Source organism: Protopterus annectens, chromosome 9.part0, assembly GCF_019279795.1.
Source record: "Protopterus annectens isolate FY-2018-M chromosome 9.part0, PAN1.0, whole genome shotgun sequence".
NCBI classification, from domain to species: domain Eukaryota; kingdom Metazoa; phylum Chordata; order Ceratodontiformes; family Protopteridae; genus Protopterus; species Protopterus annectens.
Genome location: NC_056743.1, coordinates 853,600,073 through 853,621,785, shown reverse-complemented (window position 1 = coordinate 853,621,785; position 21,713 = coordinate 853,600,073). Strand labels below are relative to the sequence as shown.

At 42.4% G+C, this 21,713-nt stretch overlaps 1 protein-coding gene across 3 annotated transcripts in view; it reads right to left on the bottom strand.

The window, feature by feature from the left end:
• KIFC1 (kinesin family member C1) overlaps positions 1-21,713 on the bottom strand; it is a gene marked incomplete in the record, with an annotated part of 1,304,428 nt that overhangs the window by 603,423 nt on the left and 679,292 nt on the right.

Sequence of the window (21,713 nt, the reverse complement as noted above, 5' to 3'; positions counted from 1 at the left end):
TCAGATGCTCATAGTTCATCTGCCTTCAAGGTAGTTGAGAGCATCCTCTCTCCCACCCTAGGGGACTCTCAGTTCTCCCCGTGAATTCGATCATTATCTCCATGTGATCATTGACTGAGACTTCTCATCTACCACTGGGAAAGCTTGTCCTGTTAAGCCTCCAATCCGTTCCAACTGTGGACCCCTGATTTGTTGCAATACCTTCTTGGAGCACCCCACCGAGGAGGGGTCTCAGAAGAAGTGTAAAAAGAGATACTTGGATTTTCCCTAGGAATCGATCACTACTGACACCGAAGGGGAGGGGTCCCCCACATCTCCAGCTGAGGATGTTTATTTTGCAGACATCTTGGATAACTCTCTCAGAAAGGTGTATGTTCCTCCCAAAGTCCTAACCTGGAGGAGCCAGTGCTTTTGGAGGCTTTTGGCACTGGCCCATTTACTTCCTGGGTGAGTTCCCCCTTGCAGATCCACTTATTGACTTGATATCTACCAGGGCAAGGAATTTACTGGACTCTGTAGAGCTCTTACCCAAACGAGTGGGTAAGATGCTCAGTGCTCCCCCACAGACAGATTACACTGGACAAAGGGATCCTGATAGATGCCATGGTTGTTGCGGTAGCTGCTCAGGATAACTCCACTCTCCATCTCCTGACAGGTAGTCTAGGGCTTTGGACAAATTTGGAGAGAGAGTTTTATGGTTTTACTACATTTACTTTGTGAGCGATAGACTACTTATCCCACTTCACCAGGCTGCAGAAGGAATTAATCAAGGAACTATCTAGCTCAGTCCCTGAGTCCATGTCTTAGGGACAGAAGACCTTCCCTCCTTTCCCTTCCTTTCGGACAGACCCTCCCAGCGCCCCTGAAGAGTTGCCTGACTGCCCTGCTCTGGATGCAGTTGGGGGCGCTTATACTTGCATCCAGAAGACTGGATGGCCATCACAAATGACAGATGGGTGCAAAGGATCTTATCCGGACGATACTCCATTCCCTTTTTAAATCCTCCCAATCCAGGGACTTACCTCCCAGATGTACCACCCAATCAGAGGGAGGTGGCAACTATAGAAATTGCAAAGCTACTCCAAAAAAGTCATCCAGGTGGTCCCTCCCAACCAAGTCAGATCAGGCATTTACTCAAGGGTCTTTTTAGTCCCAAAGAAGACAGGGGATCTAAGGCCAGTCTTGGATCTAAGATCTCTGGACAAGTCAGTAAGGAACTCGGAATTCAGGATGGTCACGATCCGATCCATTTTTCCTTTTCTGAAGATGGATGACTGGATGGGCTTGATAGACCTGAAGAAATGTGTACTACCACATCAAAATGGTCAGGTGCTCCAGATATCTTTGCTTCAAGCTGGTAACCAGTCACCTTGAAATTCCGAGTACTCCTGTTTGGTTTCACCACAACTTCTAGGGTGTTCACCAAATGCATAGTAGTAGTTGCAGCTCATCTATGACTGCAGGGAATCCATGTGTTTCCTTATCTGGATGAGTGGCTCCTAACTGCTTCAACCAGGCATCTACTCATCGAAGCCAGGGATTGCCTATTGCAAGTAGTTCCCACTCTCTGCATAGCAGTCAACATGCAAAAATCACAGATATACTCCCTGTTCAACTGATAGACTTCATTGGGGCATGTTTAGAGACAACCAAAACTATGGCCTACGTACCTCCAGACAGTGTGTCAACCTTGAGGCTGCATATCTGATGGATCCTAGCAATTCTGGACCTTCCAGCAAAATTAGTGCTCAGGCCGTTAGGCTCGATGGTTGCCACGATAATTCTATTACCTATAGCATGCTTTCGCATGAGAATCCTACAGTGGATGTCATCAGTCTATTGTTCTTTACACCCTCACCCACTGAACCTCCTGATCAAGCTTTCTTGTGTGCAAAGATTCTCTCTGGTGGTGGCTTTAATCCTCCAGTGTCAACCAAGGACGCCCCTTTGTTTCTTCCCTGACCAAGTGCCGCACTGACGGATGCCTACTAGGTGGGGTGGGGCATTTTCTGGGATGGATGGTCCAATGCACGTGGACATCTCAGGAGAGCAACTTGCATATCAACATCCTGGAGGAGAGGAGTCCTTGTGTTGGAAGCACTACAGCTGTAGTGTGATGCATTAACAAGCTGGGGGGAAACCAGATCTTTCCCACTGTGTCGAGAAGCAGTGTGTGTTTTGGCAGTGAGCGAAATCTACCAACTGCTTTCTAACCACAACACACATTCTGGGGGAGTACAACATTCTTCTAGATAGACTCAGGTAGGTTTTACTGATGCCTCACGAGTGGTTTCCAAATCAATCAGTGGCAAACATGATCTTCCTCAAATAGGGTCAACCTTGCTGCAATCTCTTTGTATCCCCCCTCAACAACAAATGTAGCAGTTTTTTTGCCTTGAATCCCCCCTCCGGGACAGTCACCTTAAGATGCTCTAGTCCATGCTTGGCCTCCGGTCTACTTTATACATTCCCCTGAGTACCCCTAATTCCCAAATTCTTTCAGAAAGCACACCAGTTGAAGAAGAAAGTATTCGTCATCGCTCCTTTCTGGCTTCACCAGGTTTGGTTTGCCTTCCTTTGGTCTCACCTGATCTACCCGCCATGTACACTGGAACCACTTCCAGATATCCTGTCCCATCACTCACAGACTCGCCCAGATCTTCAAGGCCTAAAATTGACAGCATGTTTCTCCAGTTCCAATTATGCTAGACAGTTCAGGCTTTCATCACCAATCCAAAGGATTCTGACTTCTTCCCACAAAATATCTACCAGAAAATTCTACAAAAATAAGTGGAAGAGATTTTCCAATCTGTGTTCAACAGAAGCTAATGGATCCCATTACAGATCTTGTTCCAGTATTTGGTTTTCTGGTTTTCCTTTTCCAAAATGGAGCCAGCTATCCCACTGCGAAAGTCCAGTTGGCAGCTATTACAAATTTTCATATTGGAGAGAATTCTTCCTGTATAGCTTCATGAAAACTCTACAAGTCTTTTCTCAGAAGTACTTTCGTACTTCGTCTTCCAGTCAAAGATCCAAACCCCCTCCCCCAGCCCTTTCGTCTAAACCTCCTTATTTAAATACTCATAAAGATATCTTTGCTTCAAGCTGGGAACCTTGTGGACCCAACCCTTCCTTTTTGCCAAACGTTGTGACAGAAAACAGTATCAATCAGTCTGTTAAACCCACCGATTTTCTTTCCAACTTTTCAAAGCAAGGGAGAATACACGCTGCATCATTTTGATCATAGACAGTTGTGTTTCTGTCTAGACAGGACAAAATCTTTCATGAAATCTGATCAGCTCTTCTGTCCCTTTTCTAATATCTGAGAAAGATATGCAGTTGCCAAATCCACATTGGCTAAATGGCTATGAGATTGCGTTCCCTTTGTTTATTTTTCAAAAGGTATTCCCTTGTCTGGGCATGTCAAAGCTTATTTTGCAAAATTTATGGGGACATCTCAAACCTTTTGCTTAAGGCTGTTAATTGACATTCGTGCAGCTGCTGCTTCGTCAAACTCTCATACTTTTATTACATATTATAAATTGGACATCATTTCCAGGAATAGTGCTGCCTTTGGCAGTGCAGTGCTCTTGGAATATCCTTCCATGAGGTCCACCCTAAGTTCTTTGTAGCTGTGGACTCTGTCCCACAGGTTGAGGAACAAATGAAAGTGGCAACATCTGATAAAGAAACTATGTACTTGACATATAACGTTCCATCTGTGCTGTCCATTTTCATTCTTTCTCATTCTCTCCACCCTCCTTATCACTGTGCATAATTATGAAAGACCTGATGACGATACTAGTAGGAAGAACCACTGTTCCTATTTTGAGTCCCTGGACTGTAATCTGTCCTTTAGTTCTGTATGGTAGATATGTGATTACTTCTAAATGTGTTATATAGTTAACCTTTTTGCATATATATTAGCAGCAAACTCGGTCTGGGGTATTTGGGGGGGGGGGTGAGGCATTATGGAATGGAGAGGAGAAGCTCGAGCTTCAGAGCCAAGTCTTGTAAAGTGCCAAGTCTGATCCGAGGGTTGAATCTGAATCCCACAGGTTGAGAAAAAAATGTAAATGGACATCACAGACGGAATGTTATGGTATGTTGTTGTTGTTGTGTCTTTCGGCTTTTCCCGTTTAGGGGTCGCCACAGCGGAACTCCGGTCTGCTAATTATTGGCAGTAGATTTTTACGTGCCGAGTTGCCAGCCGTGACGCACAACCTTCAACGAAGGTACGCCCATTCACGCATGTCTCAGCACAGAAGACGCTTTAGCTGAGAATCGAACAGGACGTCTTACTGTGAGGCGACAACGCTACCGCAGCACCACCACCGTACATAACTTTTTTTAAATTGGTACTTAACATTACTTTTCAGCAGTTTAATGCTGTTGGTGTGTGGAGCTAACTTTTAACACTGGTTTAGCACATTGGTTGCTTTAGTGTTTCAAATTTGTGTTTGTAATTCTTTAACTTCTGCCAGTTTTTAAAGAATTCTGAAAACATTTCAAACTTTTTTTTTTGTTGTTGTGATAAAAAGTTTGGTACAGTTAACTTGTTTGGAGACATGCATACTTATTACTAGAAACTTTAAGTGCTTATTGTCTATTATCTACTATTCTGTTTATTATTTTGTGGCTGGTATTCTCTCCCCTGACTTGAGGAATCCTAACTCTAGTACCCCCCCCCCCCACCCTGTCAAATCTGGTTTAACCTTAAAAAAAGCATTAGCCTATAGCTAGTGATTGTGTTGGAGACGCTGCTTAGCCCGCAAACCACTTTCGCACATCTCCCTTTATGGTGGCTATAGCCCACTACTGTCCAGATTTTCACCTCTTATTTTTGTTTTTTCCTCGTACAGTTTTTGGTTTTCTAGTTCATTGAGATTTGAAGCCACTAAATAACAGACATCTGTGTTTCAGACTTGATATCCTTTAGAAAATACATAATAATTCAAAGCCTTTTCTTCTATAGACTTTCTAAGTTTATAATAGTTTGTAAAATCTGTCTGTAGTTTTGGGCCTTTGTCTCCCCCTTCCCATTATTTCTGGCTTTGTCCAGATTTCTTGTGCTGAGAGGTTGTGGGGTAGTAATGTGGCTTTGCCAGCCACTATGGACCAGTGTTTAGGCACTTCCTCTGAGGCCTTTTGCAGTAGCTGGTGCAGGTATAGTGTAGGAGTAGTGCGGGAGACCCCTTGCTGGACATTGTATTGTTTCCCTAGATATTTTATGTAGTAGTGAAGATGTCTTGACTGAGATCACTGTTGCAGTATTCTATAAAAATGGGTTGTCACCACTGACATCTGGCTGGGGTACCAAAGCTTAACCTTCACTGGGTCATACATCTGAGTGACCTCTGCTTGCAAGTATAGGTGGTATAAAGGTGGATGTGTGGGCATGGGTCCCCACAGACTTTCACCACCTGTCTGAATGCAGGTCACATATCTATCAGATTGGTCGTTGGTACTGTTGCGGCTTAAAAATGGGAAAGTGCCCCATTGGGGAAGCTGTTTAACTTACATAAAGTATTTTGCCATATCTGCATTAGATGTCCACTAAGAAGGGTATTTGTGAGCGTGTTCAGCAAATCCCCTACAAAGATCTCCATACCCAATGTGTCCTCTGCCTAGGCACAAAACAGAAATATGAAATGTACTCCATTTGCCAATCCTTTGTGCCCAAAACTTTGAGATCCAGTCTGTCTTCACTCAGCATTGTCTTGGAGACCCAACATCTTAAGCGTTTGGCCCACTCCAAAGTAGTGGATCCCAATTTCCCAGACATAATTCTGCTCCACAAGAAAAAGCTCAAAAGGCCTAGGCTAGATACTCGGTCTACCCATTCAAATTCTGACACACCTGCTGAATTTCAAAACCCCATGATACATTTGACTCCACCTTTGATGCTTCTTACTGTGACCCTGCCGGAGGCCAGTATGGCGTCTGAGGGCCTTATGAGTGAGGAAACCACTTCTGTTGAGAAGCATGGATCATCATTTCCGAAAGACTAAAAGGCATCCCACAGATTCTAATAAGGGAAAAGATTCCCAGAAAGTTAATTGAAGTATGTCGTGGTTCTAAACTCCTTTACTCTGGTATTCAGCACTATTAATTAGGAGACCCAGATGACGAAGTAGTGTTATCCATACTCAAGTCCTTAAGCAAGGTAGTTGTGGACTTTTAGAGCTCAGATATCAAACAACAAATATGCTTGCTTAATCAGGCTACTCGGGTAGCCAGATGGAGTATAAAATGTAGATTTGCTGAGAAGGGCTCTCCCTGAGCTGCAGCTGTGGGTTCTGCCATTTGGAGTTGTGCATGATTCTGAAATCAAACCATGCCAGCGGAGATTTCAAAGGTGAAATTATCGATTCTTTAGACCAAAACGATTTGTTTGGTCCACTGTCAGTAAACTTTTTTTTTGTAAAACTCTACAAGAGCAAGAAAAACTATGATAGATTGGAGATGGATTTTGCTAACCTCTGCACCTATATACCAGAGGGATCAACAAGCTCAGCCCTCCTCTTTTGTTAGAAGGGACTCCAGACCTATTCAGAAGCACAAGATGGCACCCAGAAAGAGATTTTCAGAGAAAACCAGAGGCATCCCACATCTGGGAGGCCTGCCTTTGAGGATAAATCTCTGTGACCATCTTCAACCCCTTGGCCCTGTCCTGTCCCTCTCCAAAAGACCAACTCAGCCAATCTCAAGCTGGGAAAAGATCGCCCTAGACCACTGGGTGTTTGTTTTTAAATTAATATTAACAAAGGGTTATGGTATGTATTAGAAATTCCTCCATTGAACAATGTAACCTTCCCCTCCCCCAAACAAATCCAGCTTCTACCTCGCATACTCTTGCAGGCCTAAGGCACTATAGAACCAGTGCCCCCATCATTCATAAGAAGAGGTTTCTACCCAACTAGTTTCAAGGAAAGGTCGTCACTGGAGACCCATATTGGAGATCTCTGCTAAATACATTCTTAAAAGTGCCACCTTCAGAATGCTCTACCTGCACACTGCTGCCTTTCTTACTACCTAGTCTGTCTGGATCTAAAGGATTCCTATCTTCATATTCTTTTCACCCCTCTCACAGGAGAATCCTCAAGCACTGTGCTGGTTCATCTCGCTTTCAATTTACTGCTTTTGTCTTTTGGGATTTCCACAGCCCCAATAGTAATCACAAAGTGCCTAGCACCAGTGATAGTCTTCTGCCGAACATGGGGATTCAGATTTTCCCTAAATGGACTATCTGCAAATCCATGCTGCCTCACCTCATAGTCTGCTGCAACATTTCCAGTTACCCTCCTCTTGCAGTTGGGGGTTCGCTGTCAACATTGACAACAAAGTCCTCCCTTCAGCCTGGTCAGGACCTAGTATTTCTGGTCTGCAGTTTGGTAGTAGAAGGATGCAGGCATACTTGCTTCCGGAAAAGGTGCAGGACCTTGCCAGCTTACTTTCACAGCCTTTACTCCCTTGACCAATGCTCTGCCAGGGAACTCATAAGAGCTCTGGAATTCATGGCAGCAGTTATCCTAGTGCTTCATCTAGGCAGGTTGCATATGAGGAAAATTCGGTGGTACCTGAAAACAGATTATTCCCAACACGCTCCCCCTCCAAACAGCGACTCCCCTCTTAACTTGGCTGGGAAGGAGTTCTCATGGTTGGTAAACCAGGTGAAACCCGTCACAGAACTCCCCTTCGTCTAAAAGATTCCCATCTCAGGAGATGTACACACATGCTCTAGACGAGGGCTTTGGGACCTGGACAGGCACACACAGAGTCCAGGGTAGATGGCAGCCCAAACTTTAAAAGGAATGCATCAGCCTGAAAGAGGTGAGGGCCCTCATCCAAATTTTTCAGGTCTTCTCCCATATCAGGAAACTAGACCCCCTCAGAGTATTCACAGATGACAATGCAGTCATGTGATACATAAGCAAGCAGGGAGGCACCAGGTCATAACAACTGTGCAGACTAGCACAGAAGGCCTGAGACCTGACCACCCCAAAAATCATGTCTCTACTTGCTATATGTGCATCCCATCACAAAACAGTGCTCTGGCAAAGTCATTAAGCAGGTCCTTGGAGGTCCTTTCACAAATGGTCCCTGAACAGACGAGTCTTCCTGGACATCCTTCACTTGGGGGGGGGGGGGGCACCTCAGATTTATTTGTCTTACACAAATTATCCTCTCTTGCACCATGCCCCCGTGCCCATCAGACTGCAGGATAGATCCTTTCTGTTTTCAGTGGATAGGGAAATTGCTCTGTGCTTTCCACCTACTACTTGTAATTCCAATGAGTCTATTAATGCTCCAAAAAGAAAAAAAAAAACAAAACTCTTATTATTGACCCTCTTTTGGCCAAGACAGCATTGATTCCCTCTTCCCTTTCATCCAGCCAAGGGCAGCCTCAGTAAACTACCTCACATGGGAGATAACATCAAACAGCACAAAGAATCACTGCTCCACCTGAACCTATCAATCCTAAACCTAAGCCTTCGGATGATTGGTGCCTGAACAGGATAAGAACCTTGTGTGTGGAGAATGTAGTTCTCAAGGAAGAGGAGATCCACCTCTCGAAAATCCTACATAGCCAAATGAAGAGATTTTTTGTAGTGCCATGGAAATAATCAGGATTCCACAAAATCAGAGGTACCTTCTATCCTTAAATAACTGTGTGAGCTCAATGATACAGGTCTGGCTTATTCCTCCATTAAAGCCCTTCTGTCATCCCCTTTGTCCACCTATTATGTCCTGACCTTATGTCAAAGCAATTCCTTAAAGGGGTTCTGCATCTTAGACCACCAGGGAAACCAATGCCTCCTCCTTGGGACTTCAACTTTGTACTGGAAAAGCTTGCTCTACCTCCGTTTGAACCAGCCAACTTGGCAAATCTCAAATTTTGCACCTGGAAAACTACTTCTGGTGCTCGCTTCTGGTAGGAGAGTCTTAACTACAGCCACTCATGTCCATTCCTCTCTTTTCTTATTTTGCACAAGGACAAGGTCATCCTGATGGCTAATACCACCTGCATGCCAAAAGTTGTGAACAAGCTGTCAACCAGGGCATCAATCTCCCTACCTTCTTTCCCAATCCACAGAACAAGGGGGGAGACTACTACACACTCTAGACATTCACAAAGAGTTGAGGTTCTGTTTGGACAAGACCAGATCTTTTCCACTGTGTGACTGTGTTTTATTCATGGACTCTAAACTGGGTCCCCTTTTGTTATTCTGTTCATGGGAAATTCCTGCCCTCATGCCTTTGAGCTTACTCTCTCAGGGCCATGGTATCCTTGGGGGACGTCTACAAGGGGGTGGTGGTTGATGCCAGGGCTATACTAGAAGCTGCCAATTTGTGGATATGTACACATTTTCACTAATTACAGAATGTTTGCCTTTTCAAGATCAGAGCTGCCTTCGCTAGGCCAATCTTTTCTGGCCTCTTGAACAGTTCCCCTGTCAACTGGCCAACCTCTGTTATGTTTCTTTTCACTCTGGGAAATCCCCATTTGTTTAGAATGCTGCAACAATGATCTCAGTCGGGACAGAATACAGTCGTGTAGGAACTTAACAGAACCGCAGATATACTACTAATCACCGTTTCAGTATTTCTTCTCACCTTTTCAACTCTGCAGATGATCCCCCCAGTATGTCAGGAAACTAGGACTGAGAGGGACCCTTCATACTTCCTTTTTAGCCCTTCCTAGATGACTGTTCACACTCAGAGGTCTTCAGGCTGCTGACTTGGAGATAATCTGAGGATCAACACGTGTATGTCTGCCTTTATAACTCTACGGATGGGATCTGAGGTCAGGGAAGGTTAAGATTTGGTATTCTGACTGGGCATCTGTAGTGATGACCCATTTGCGTGGAATGCTGCAACAGTGCAACATCTACTTTCGCAAGGAAAAAGAAGCTTTATTATATAGCCGATAGTCCGACTACAGCTGTTTATAAGGCTGCTGTGGTTTTCTTGTCTGAGTGTTCTACAGACTATTCTTGTGGCTTTGTTCCCATACATGGCTGTTGTGGTTTTGTTCCCATACATTGCTGTTGTGGCTTTGTTCCCATACATGGCTGTTCTCCTTTCTGTTTAGGAGAACGAGGAGGAATCTGTAGAGAACAATGGTGATTTTCTAAAGACCACAGAATGCAGTCTCTGATTCTTTGGAAGGTGAAACTGAACACAAGTCCAAACAAGTGTTCGCTTTTCCTCCGATTGATAGATTTTGTGATGTTTTTCCTTGGGAGCAGTCTAGACCTACCCCAGAGTTAGGCAGGGTATATGACTTTGTAGAGGACAAGCTGCCCAATTCTGTGGCTATCTCCTCCTCTCTTACCAGCTTTGAAAGATGTATATAATGCCACCTGTAAGATTCCAGTATCTTTTCCAATAGTTTTTAAAAAGGCTCAGAAAAAATGTCTCCTTGGATATGTTTGTTCTCTCTCTCTCTTTTTTTTTCTAATTTGACTGCTGACCCTACTGCCTGCTCAGATAAAAGCCCTTGGCTTCATCTAATCCATCACTCCCTGATGGAGGGAAAATAGTTCGATCTTCAGGGCAAAAGGATATGTCTTTCACTAGTAATCTCACCTTTAGAATGTTAAATGATTAAGACTGTGTGTGGAAATTTATTTTGCAGTACTTGTAGTGTTTGGATGATTTTGCTACATCCTTGCCTACAGAGCAAAAGGCTTATATGAATGAAATTGTTTATGATTTGATTCTGGTTTTGAAACATGCTTTGCGAGGTGTGCTTAAATATGCAGAAATTGTCTTGAAAAATGCTGCTACTACTGTTGTATTAAGATGGTTCGCTGTGTTACATAATCAGAGCTTTTCTGATTTAAAAGCTGAAATTGTTAATGCGCATTTAAGTTCTGGATTGGTGTTTGGACCCTCTGTTCAGATTCTCACAGTGAGATGATAAGACCAAATAAAGACATGGGGTATCTAGGATGTTTCATGTATGCAAGTTCTTCCCAAGTAAGGCCTATTCCTTCAAGGGACAGAACAAACAGAAATCCCACCCAAACAAGTCAGGGATCCAAAAGGAAATGGTAGGAGGATAGTTCGAAACCATAGAAGAGGGGGTCCTTTCCAAAAAAAGAATCAACATTCTGTCTATGTTGAGTGCCAGAGCACCCCCCCCCCAACCCCCTTTTCTTACATCCTCCAGTCTGTCTTAGCTCTGCAGCCTGGCCACAACTTGTCTAAGGCAAATGAGTTCTGAAAATTTGGATAGAATCACTTGGCAATGGATCGAAATGCCTCCTCCTTTCAGGGGAATTTCCCCGCACCCATCAGTCCAGACAGAACTGTTTCCTCCACTGCTCCTTCATATGGTAAAAGGTCACAGAACCAGTGCTTGCGATACACATAGGCAAGGATTTTATTCCAGAATCATTTTGATGCCAAAAAAGGAACACTTCAGTAGACCCATCCTAGATTTGTCGTTTCTAAACACCTTTGTAAAAGTTACAAAATTGAAAGTGCTCACCTTACAGTTTGTCCTAGTGCGTCCAGACCACTGTTTCATGGTGACTGTAGATCTCAAGGACTCATATACTTATTTCTCCAAATTTCAGGCAACTTTTAAGATTTGCTGTATCTGGCTTAAATTCTCAGTTTTCTGCATTGCTCTTTGTGGTAGCTACTACACCTGATGTGTTTACAAAGTGTTTGGCAAAAATGGTTGCCTGTTGCAGAACCCTAGGCATAGGTGTCGTTCAAAGGGGATCCAGTGTCTGTCAGCCTGGGACGACATGCTCGACAAGCTGCGTTGCTTCGCAAGAGACGGCTTGCACCTGTCACCTCTAGACTTTTGAATACTGGCCAAGGCTCTTGCTGCCCCCATGGTGCCTTTTTTAGCCAAGGCTCAAAAGTCAAACTCACCTCCGTAAACAGCACAATTAACATAAAATTAAGGGTTATGCTACTCAATACCAGGAGTTTAAATCTCAAAATGCACGTGCTCGAAGTACTCTTCAGTATGGAGAACGTCGACATCTGTGCAATAACTGAAACCTGGTTCAAGGCTCCAGAGAGCACCCCAGCACTACCGGGCTACAACTTATACCACACGTTTTGGCCACAGATCATGGACCGAAACACACGAGGGAGTGTATCCATATTCATCAAGGTACCTACACCTCCAGGTTAGTGGCGCAACATGATATCTGAGATCATCCATGTATAGCTAACATCGGGCAAATATGCAGTGCAAATTGTGGCCTGCTACAGATCACCCTCCATGACCCAGGACCACCACTCCACCTTTCTGGAGACACTGGAAAACATGAAGTTCCTACCAAACACCCTGATACTGGGTGATTTCATTTACCCTACAATTCACTGGGAAAACTACTAGAGTACAAATTCCTAGGCCCAGCACTTCCTGGAATTCATCAACTCAAATGCCCTGGATCAGCTGGTAAACTCCTCTACCAGAGGTGAAAATTATATTATATTGGACCTGGTCATCACAAACATGGGCGACAGCTGTTCCACACTGGAGGTAAACCCGTCACTGGTTAGATCAGACCATAAACTAATCACTCGATGTCCACACCCCACCACCACCCCCAACTAAGGAAACCACAGTAAAAACATTTCTAAAGCAAACTTCACCTTACTTAAGACAGAGGTGGTAAGTTTCACAGCCCCCACACTAAAGGATAACGCTGCCCAAGATGCAGAAACCTTTACAAATGCACTCTATGAGCACCTACAAGGATGCATGGATCGTGCCATCCCTAGCAAAACCAAGACTCACTCCTCTAAGAGAAGGAAAACAGTTTGGTGGACCCCTGCAATAAACGGGCTAGACAACAGAAGGAGGAAACTAGTTCAGAAAAAAAGCAAATCCCAAAGAGGAAAGACATCCCTGATCAGCATCAGTAAGAAACTGAGGTCCCTCATGAAATCATCCAAGGCTAACTTCGAAGGAAAAATAACCAAGAATTCAAAAGATAACTGCAAAGCCTTCTTTTAGCTATGTTAAGAATCTAAGTGGCAACTCGTAGATATGCACTGAACTAGTGCAAAATAGCACAAAATATACTGAACCTACTGATATTGCCAACATCCTGGCAGATAGATTTAGTGCAAACTTCACCCCCCCTCTCACCTCCAAAAGGGCCCACATCAATACTGGAAAAGTGTAGTGTCCCAAAAATCACAGATATACAGGTGAAAACAGCCCTTTCAAAAGCCAAAAACACATCATCAGTGGGACCAGATAGTGTCCCAGGCTGCGTCTTGCATGAACTACAGAACGAACGAACCCCCCACCTAAACACACTGTTCAACCTCAGCCTCTCCACAGGCTACGTGCCCATAGAATGGAGCACAGCAATGGTTATTTCTCTCCACAAAGGAGGTGCCACAACTGACCCTGGTAACTGTTGCCCCATAAGCCTGACTAGCCTGGTCTGCAAGGCTATGGAGCACATAATCGTGGAACTCATTAACAAAGACATTGGGAACCTCCAAACACTTGACCCAACCCAGTTCGGCTTTAAGGGCAGATCATGCCTACTAAACCTGGTTGACTTCCACGAGACAGTCACCAAGGCGATAGATGAGGGAAAGATGGTTCACACAGCCTACCTTGACCTCGACAAGGCTTTTGACACCATTCCCCACTCGGGTATTACAGAAAAACTCACCAGCCTGAACATAAACCCTTACGTCATGAGATGGGTTACCAACTGGCTTACAGTCCCAACTCGCACGGTAAGAATAGCGGGCTCCAGGTCCAACTCTAAACCAGTCACAAGTGGTGTCTTGCAAGGCTCGGTCCTGGGACCCCTACTGTTTGCCATATACTTCTCAGAAGTACAGGCAAACACAGGAGGACTATGGCTAACCAAGTTCGCTGATGACTGCTAACTGGGAGCCATAATTGACTCTCCGACTGACACGGACACCCTCCAAAAGGGCCTTACTGAGACGGACACCCGGTGTCAAAGTCATGGCCTCAAGCTAAATGCCAAAAAATGCATAGTCATCCCGTTTGGGAAGAGCAAAACTCCCACGAATTACCACATAGGTGGCAGCCCCCTTTATACAGAAGAGGTAATACGAGATCTGGGGACCCAGGTAGATAGTAATCTCTCGTTTGACAATCATATTGCCAAAGTAGTTAGGAAATCCTTCTATGTGGCCCATCTAATTACTAAAGGGTTCACATCTAGAAATAGAGGTTATAGTGCCCCTCTACTCGTCAATCATTAGACCCATCATAGAGTACAATGCCCCATTTGGGATGTACCTCACAAGACACTTCCAAGAGCTGTAAAGACCACAAAAGTACCTCACGAAGAGGATTACTGGTCTCAAACATATATCCTATGCAGCCCGACTGAAAAAACTCTGGCTGTACTCAGTGGCATATCGCTTACTCAGCGGTGATCTCTGCCTGACTTACAAAGCCATGTCCAACTCAGAATTGATGGGACATGCTCCACCTAAAGAAATCTAAGTCACTGCGAGCCACGCGCTCTAGTGAGCTAAACCTCACCACAACAATAAATAGAACATGCTGGAGGGATAGATTCCTGTCATAGAGCCTCCCCATGCTTTGGAACAAAATTCCAAATTACATCAGGCAGAGCCCCTCACTAACACTCTTCAAGAGAAACCTTGACTAGTGGATGGGTAACAGAAAATACACCCCTGGGATTACTTCATTGGCTCTGCTTGACAGAGGAGAAGTTAATTAATCAATGGGGTTGGCAAAAGCCGACACACTGTGGCTAGGCTTGTAAATGTCCTCAGGCAGATAGCCTAGTACCTACCTATGAACCTATAAGCATTTCACCTTATTTAGACAACTTGCTGATTTGTGCAGCTTCTGTATCTGGATGCTTGAAGTTCTTGGACAAGGTCACAGCCTTATTTTTCTCACCTGGACTTAAAATTTAATGTTCAAAAGTCCTTCTTTGCACCCTTTCAATGAATTGTTTACCTGGAGTGTTTGATAGACACTATAAAAAGGATGTGCTTCCTGTCAGAAAAGAAAGTTCTGACTTATCAGGGTAGTTTTTTGGATTTCTCTCTCCCAGAACTGGGCCCGGCAAGAGAGTCCCTCAAAATTCCAGACCTCATCACATCAGTGAGCCTTGTGATACCACTAGCCAGTCTATACATGAGAAGAATGTAATACATTAATTTTTGGACCCAGCACTTTCATCCCTTGGATTCATGGTACTGAGATTTATGAAACAGGATCTGCAGTGGTAGAGATCAACGGTTTTTGAATGCAGTTCTCTTTCTTCAGATCCCAGTCCAATCCGTCAGATTCTAAATGGGGAGCAGTATTGATTCGAGTTTAGGTGTAAGGCTTGTGGAGTGCTCTGGATACACCAAAGCACGTAAACATAAAAAAAAGATGTTAGCAATAATTCATGCCTTAATAGTTCGTCATTTATGGAGTCTGGGTCCTCTTCTAGTGGTCACAGATGAGATTACTGTGATTTGGTACCTAAACAAGCAAGGGGTTACAAGGTCATACCTTCTTTAATGGTTGGCAGTGATGGTCTGGGAGCAGACTCTATTGCATTTTCTGACTTTTTAGGCTTTGTACATTCCATCGGAGCAAAACAGTGGCAGACGGACCAAACAAATCCTGGAGACCCTCATGAGTGGAAGCTCTGTGTAGAGGTCTTCTAGGACTTCATCCAAATGTGAGGAATACCTCAAGTAAATTTGTTTGCCTCCTTTCAAAACAGACAACTGAAAAATTCTGTAAGACATCCTTGCAGCCATTCTTGGAAGACGCACTGTATCATTTTCATTGTTGGCAGTGTTCCCCTATGCATTTCCACCCTATCCAATGAGTCCCAGTGTTCTTAAAGAGATTCAGAAAGAGTCAACAAAGCTCATTGTGGTAACCCCTTTTTAGCACAGGCAAAGTTGGCTTTCTGGTTTAATGGAATTAGTCGAGCAATTACCACAATCTTCCTTACAGACTAGATAATCTCATAGAGCATCGGGGCAAATCGTATAACCCAACTTAGAACAGTTGCAGCTGACAGCCTGAATGATTCTATTTTTTTATACCTTTTAGGTGTTTATTCAGTGAGGGTGTGCATCAGGTATTTAAAGAGAAGAAAGCCTGCTATTAAAAAATCTTGTGTTTACAAATGGAAAATGATTTTCTAGGTGGTACCTAGCTATTAACCAAGGTCCTTTCTTCTCCTCCTCTATGGAAGTGAAAAAGCCTGAGCACTCACTCCTTGTGACCACTAAAGGCTTCCCTATCAGGATATGCTTACCCAATCAGTTGTCATAGGATGGGAGTTGTAGGTTTTAAAGACTGGCCAGTACTGAGTTACCTTGGCAGATTACCCAAAATCCACATGAACAGAGCCAGCCCAGTAAAACGTACCCAATAACCAAAAAGACACGACTGTTGTAGAGCTCCACGTAGAACACCAATTTTATTGACAATGTTTAACGCTGAATTTACACAGGGCGTTTTCGTCCGAGTGTCCCCCAGACGACTTCAGAAATAATATAAAATCATCCGCATTCACCCATTTTATACAAATCAATTAATGAATTAATAAGCTAATTAAAATCATTAAAGGCGTACTGCTCACAAATAAAATTCCAGAAGTGCATAACTATAAATTTATTGTATAAATATACTGAAAATGCTTATAAGAGAAGAGTTTAAAATATTATATTCTAACATCCAACCTTTAATATATTTAATTATAATTAAACTGATATTTCTTAAACATTGATATAATAAAATATGTATAAATATAAATAAATATTGTATGCTGCATAAAAAATTATATATATATATTTTGTATAAACTAAAATGCATATATCAAAAATACAGACTATGTCAAAACACATTTATAGCTTGGCCGATCTAAGTTTTAAAAGGGGTAAAATAGAAATAAAATCATTTAACCCTGGGGGTCTAGTGGCTTCCAAAGTTATATGCCAAAAAGTTTCTCTAAACTCTAATTTGGTTTCCCAGGGAACCCCTCTTGTTTCTTTTGGAACCATTTCAATTACTGAAAAATAGAACTGAGCATTGCTGCATTCCATTGTATGTCTGCACAGGGCATTAGTGTTATTTTTCTTTTTAACATCATTTAAATGCTCATAGATTCTACGTTTTAGATGTCTCCCAGTTTTACCAACATAGAAGGCATCACAAGACCCACATGTAACTAAATAAACCAGACCTTGCGAATTGCAATTGGAATAGTTATTATTGTGTATTGTCTTATTCCTTGCCTCTATATATAGTTCTTCACCCTGTAATATATATTTGCATTGGTTACAGGCCCCACACTTAAGTCCCCACTTCTTTTGTGTGTAAAAACCTGTGAATTGGCTGCATATTCCAGTAAATTTTTAATGTTTTGCCCTTTCTTAAAAACTACCTTAAGGGGCTTATTCTTGAACACTTCCAAATCTGTAAATTCGGAAAATATTTTCCATTCCCTTTCTAGGATGGATTTAATCTGGTATGCAGTCCCACTAAAATTAGTGAAAAAGGCCCTACCAAAATCTTCTTGGACGATTTTCCATATTGGACCTTGTGTGGAGGTAGTTAGGCCTGTACCTAAAACTGGTACATATTTATCTTTTCTTCCTTGCATTACTTCTGTCTGTATAAGGTCCATTTGATAGCCCCTCTGCTTGAAAATATGTTGTAATACCGTACATGCATTCTGAAAATCTTGGTCACTAGATGTCATACGACTTACACAGACATACTGTCCTTTGATAATGCTTTTTTCTGGAATGAAGGATGTGCACTGCCATAACTAATATATGTGTTTGAGAATGTTGGTTTTCTATAAACAACTGACTTAAACCCATTTCCTATATTTTGAATTGTCGCGTCCAGGTAATTAAATGTCCCTGTTGTTACCTGGTGTGTGTGAACTGAAGAAAGGTTGTTGTTTGACAAGTAGTTCATAAATTCCTCTAATATAGTCGTACCGCTATCCAAAAAATACAGGTATCATCAAGGTATCGTGTATATAGATTCCAATATTGTGCATAAGAACATGTATGTACAAATTTGTTCTCCCAAACTGACAGGATAATGTCCGCATAGGTGGGGGCACAACTGGCCCCCATAGCCACCCCTTGTTCCTGCCGATAGAATTCCCCTTCAAAAAAATAGGATGTTATTTCTGAGGACCAATTCGGCTAATTCCAGACAAAGAAAAATATCATTTTCAGAAATGTTTGCCCGCATTCATAAGGCTTGTTCTAACCACAACAGTCCTATATCGTATGGAATGGCTGAAAACAGATCTACAATGTCAATACATAAAAATGTTAGGCCATCCACAGTATATTCTGGCTGTATTCTGGCAAGAAAGTCCCATGAGTCCTTTAGGATGTGAGAACGACCCCCCCCCCATATAGCTGAGTTTCCATTCCAAAAATTCTTCTATCTTGGAACATATTTAACTACAGTTCCTTATAAGTGACACAAGAATGTTTTAGTTTATTTATGAAGGGGTTTAAATATATTCCCGTGAAAAAAGGTAATTTGTCATAAATTATCACTGATATTAAGCTGTTCATTAGAAAAATAAATTTAGAACAATTATTTAATGGGAATGCAGTAACATCTAATGTTATGATGTCCAGGAAAAGTAGTATTTTTAACCCACAATTACACCCACAGTTAAAGAACTTGGAAAACGTATTTGAAAATGAAATTAGAAATTGATACAAAAATCAGGAAAAGATCCATTTTAGGAATAACCTAACCAAGGTAGAGTACACTCTATTGAACCAACTATGCTCTAATCCCAAAGTACGTGTAATGGAACTTGACAAGGGAGGGGGCATTGTCCTCATGGACAAAATTGTGTATGAAGGTAAAATGCCTTCCCTCCTACATGATGAAAATAAATACAGTCAGGTATCTATTAATGTAGTCAATATTGCCTACATGAAAATTGACCTGGCATTGAAAGATTTGTTTGATCAAGGGGTGAGTGATTTCCAGACTTTTTCATATCTGGAAAACAATTCACCTAGAGTTCCTTCAATATTTGGCATACCCTAGGTCCATAAGGATGTGGAGGACCCCCCACCCCCATTTAGGCCAGTTGTTTCAGAGGGTTCCAAGATAGCACCTATAGCAAAACATTTGGATTGGAAACTCAAAGCTATTGGGGCGGGGGAGGGGGGCGTTCTCACATCCTAAAGGACTCTTGGGATTTTCTTGCCAGAATATAGTGTGGATGGCCTAATATTTTTATGTATTGACATTATAGAACTGTTTTCGGCCATTAAACACGATATAGGACTGTTGTGGTTAGAAGAAGCCTTAAGAATGCGGACAAACATTTCTGAAAATTATATCTTTCTTTGTTTGGAATTGGCCGAATTGGTTCTCAGAAATAACTTCCTATTTTTTGAAGGGGAATTCTATCGGCAAGAACAAGGGGTGGCTATGGAGGCCAGTTGTGCCCCCACCTATGCGGACATTATCCTTTCAGTTTGGGAGAACAAATTTGTACATAAATGTTCTTATGCACAATATTGGAATCTATACACGATACCTTGATGATATCTGTATTCTTTGGATAGCGAATATGACTATATTAGAGGAATTTATGAACTACTTGTCACAAACTACAATCTTTCTTCAGTTCACACACCAGGTAACAGCAAGGAAATTTAATTACCTGGATATGACAATACAAAATATAGGAAATGGGTTTAAGTCAGTTGTTTATAGAAAACCAACATTCTCAAACACATATATTAGTTATGGCAGTGCACATCCTTCATTCCATAAAAAAGCATTATCAAAGGACAGTATGTCTTGTGTAAGTCGTATGACATCTAGTGACCAAGATTTTCAGAATGCATGTGCAGTATTACAAAATATGTTCAAGGAGAGGGGCTATCAAATGGACCTTATACAGACAGAAGTAATGCAAGGAAGAAAAGATAAATATGTACCAGTTTTAGGTACAGGCCTAACTACCTCCACACAAGGTCCAATACGGAAAATTATCCAAGAAGGTTTTGGGTAGGGCCTTTGTCACTAATTTTAGTAGAACGGTATATCAGATTAAAACCATCCTAGAAAGAGAATGGAAAAATTTTCCGAATTTACAGATTTGGAAGTGTTCAAGAATAAGCCCCTTAAGGTAGTTTTTAAGAAAGGGCAAAACATTAAAAATTTACTGGAATATAAAGCCAATTCACAGGTTTTTACACACAAAAGAAGGGGGACTTTTTAAGTGTGGGGCCTGTAACCAATGCAAATATATATTACAGGGTGAATAACTATATATAGAAGCAAGGAATAAGACAATACACAATAATAACTATTCCAATTGCAATTCGCAAGGTCAGGTTTATTTAGTTACATGTGGGTCTTGTGATGCCTTCTGTGTTGGTAAAACTGACAGACATCTAAAACGTAGAATCTATGAGCATTTAAATGATGTTAAAAAGAAAAATAACACTAATGCCATGTGCAGACATACACTGGGATGCAGTAATGCTCAGATGTTCTTCGTGTTTCACTGTTGCAGCCATCACATTTGGGTTATCTGCTTGCAGTAGCCCTCAGTCGGCCTGATTATCAAAGTCTTGGGTCCTGCTTCAGTTGCTGTCTCATCTTCCATGACATCAGGTAGTTAGGGGTATAAAGCATGCAGCTGACGCCATTACATAAGTCTTTCTTGCCGTGTGGTGCCCGAAGCAGAAACAGTTCGCAAGTGCCAGTCGGCCGACTCCTGAAATTTTCATTTTCGAGTTTCAGATCCGAAGACTTCAACTAAGCTAAGTACCCTGTTGGGGATCCTTTTTCTTGCTCTAAACCGATGTCAGTAAAAGTTAATAATTGTACTTCTTGTGGAAAGAAAATACCTTATAAAGATATTAATTTGTACTGCATTCCTTGCTTAGGCCCAGACCACGACGTACCTCGCTGTCAGTTTTGTGCCTTATTCAAACCTCGTACTATTTGTCAGTTCATTTATGCTTCCAGATATTTTGATACTTGGTTCAATTATCCAGAAATTGTTTCGGTAAGCCACCCTACTATCAACTTTCCGAAAAAGCGCAAAGATAAAGACAGAGACAGACAGCATAGGTCCAAACCTGCCGATGACGCTTCTCCCAAGCACTCAGTGAGGCACTTTCGCAGCCCCTGATAACCGCTACTTCAGATTCGCAGGCCTCTACTGAGACCCATTCGGAGTCCAGTATGCCGCAAGATGTTTCTTAGACTGTGGAACCTGCGGATGTCTCTACCTTGGATGGGTCTGAAGCCGCTATGCAGGCACTGGCTTCTGTGGGTGTATTCAGGCCTACTGACTTGCATATCAAACCAATGCCATCTTCTTCAAGGCCTAAAACTTGATCCATGCCAAGAAAACCAATGCTCAGGCCCCTATGCCTAAAAAACAAATTGCAAGCATGGCTGAAGACCTTATTACTCTAATCAGGGAAAGCCACCCTTCCCCCTCTAAGAGACCTAGGACTGATTTTCCTTCCAATTCTTCTGATCAGGATTCGGAAATTTCAATTTTCTCTGATGACCAGGATTTGCCCTTATCTACCTATGAGGATTCTGATGCAGAGGACTCCATTCCTTCTGCTTCCTCTCCAGAGGATTTCTCTTTTGGTGAAACCTTGCATACTCTTAGGGAGCATTTCCGCTGGGAAAGCCAGGATTACTCTGACTCCATAAA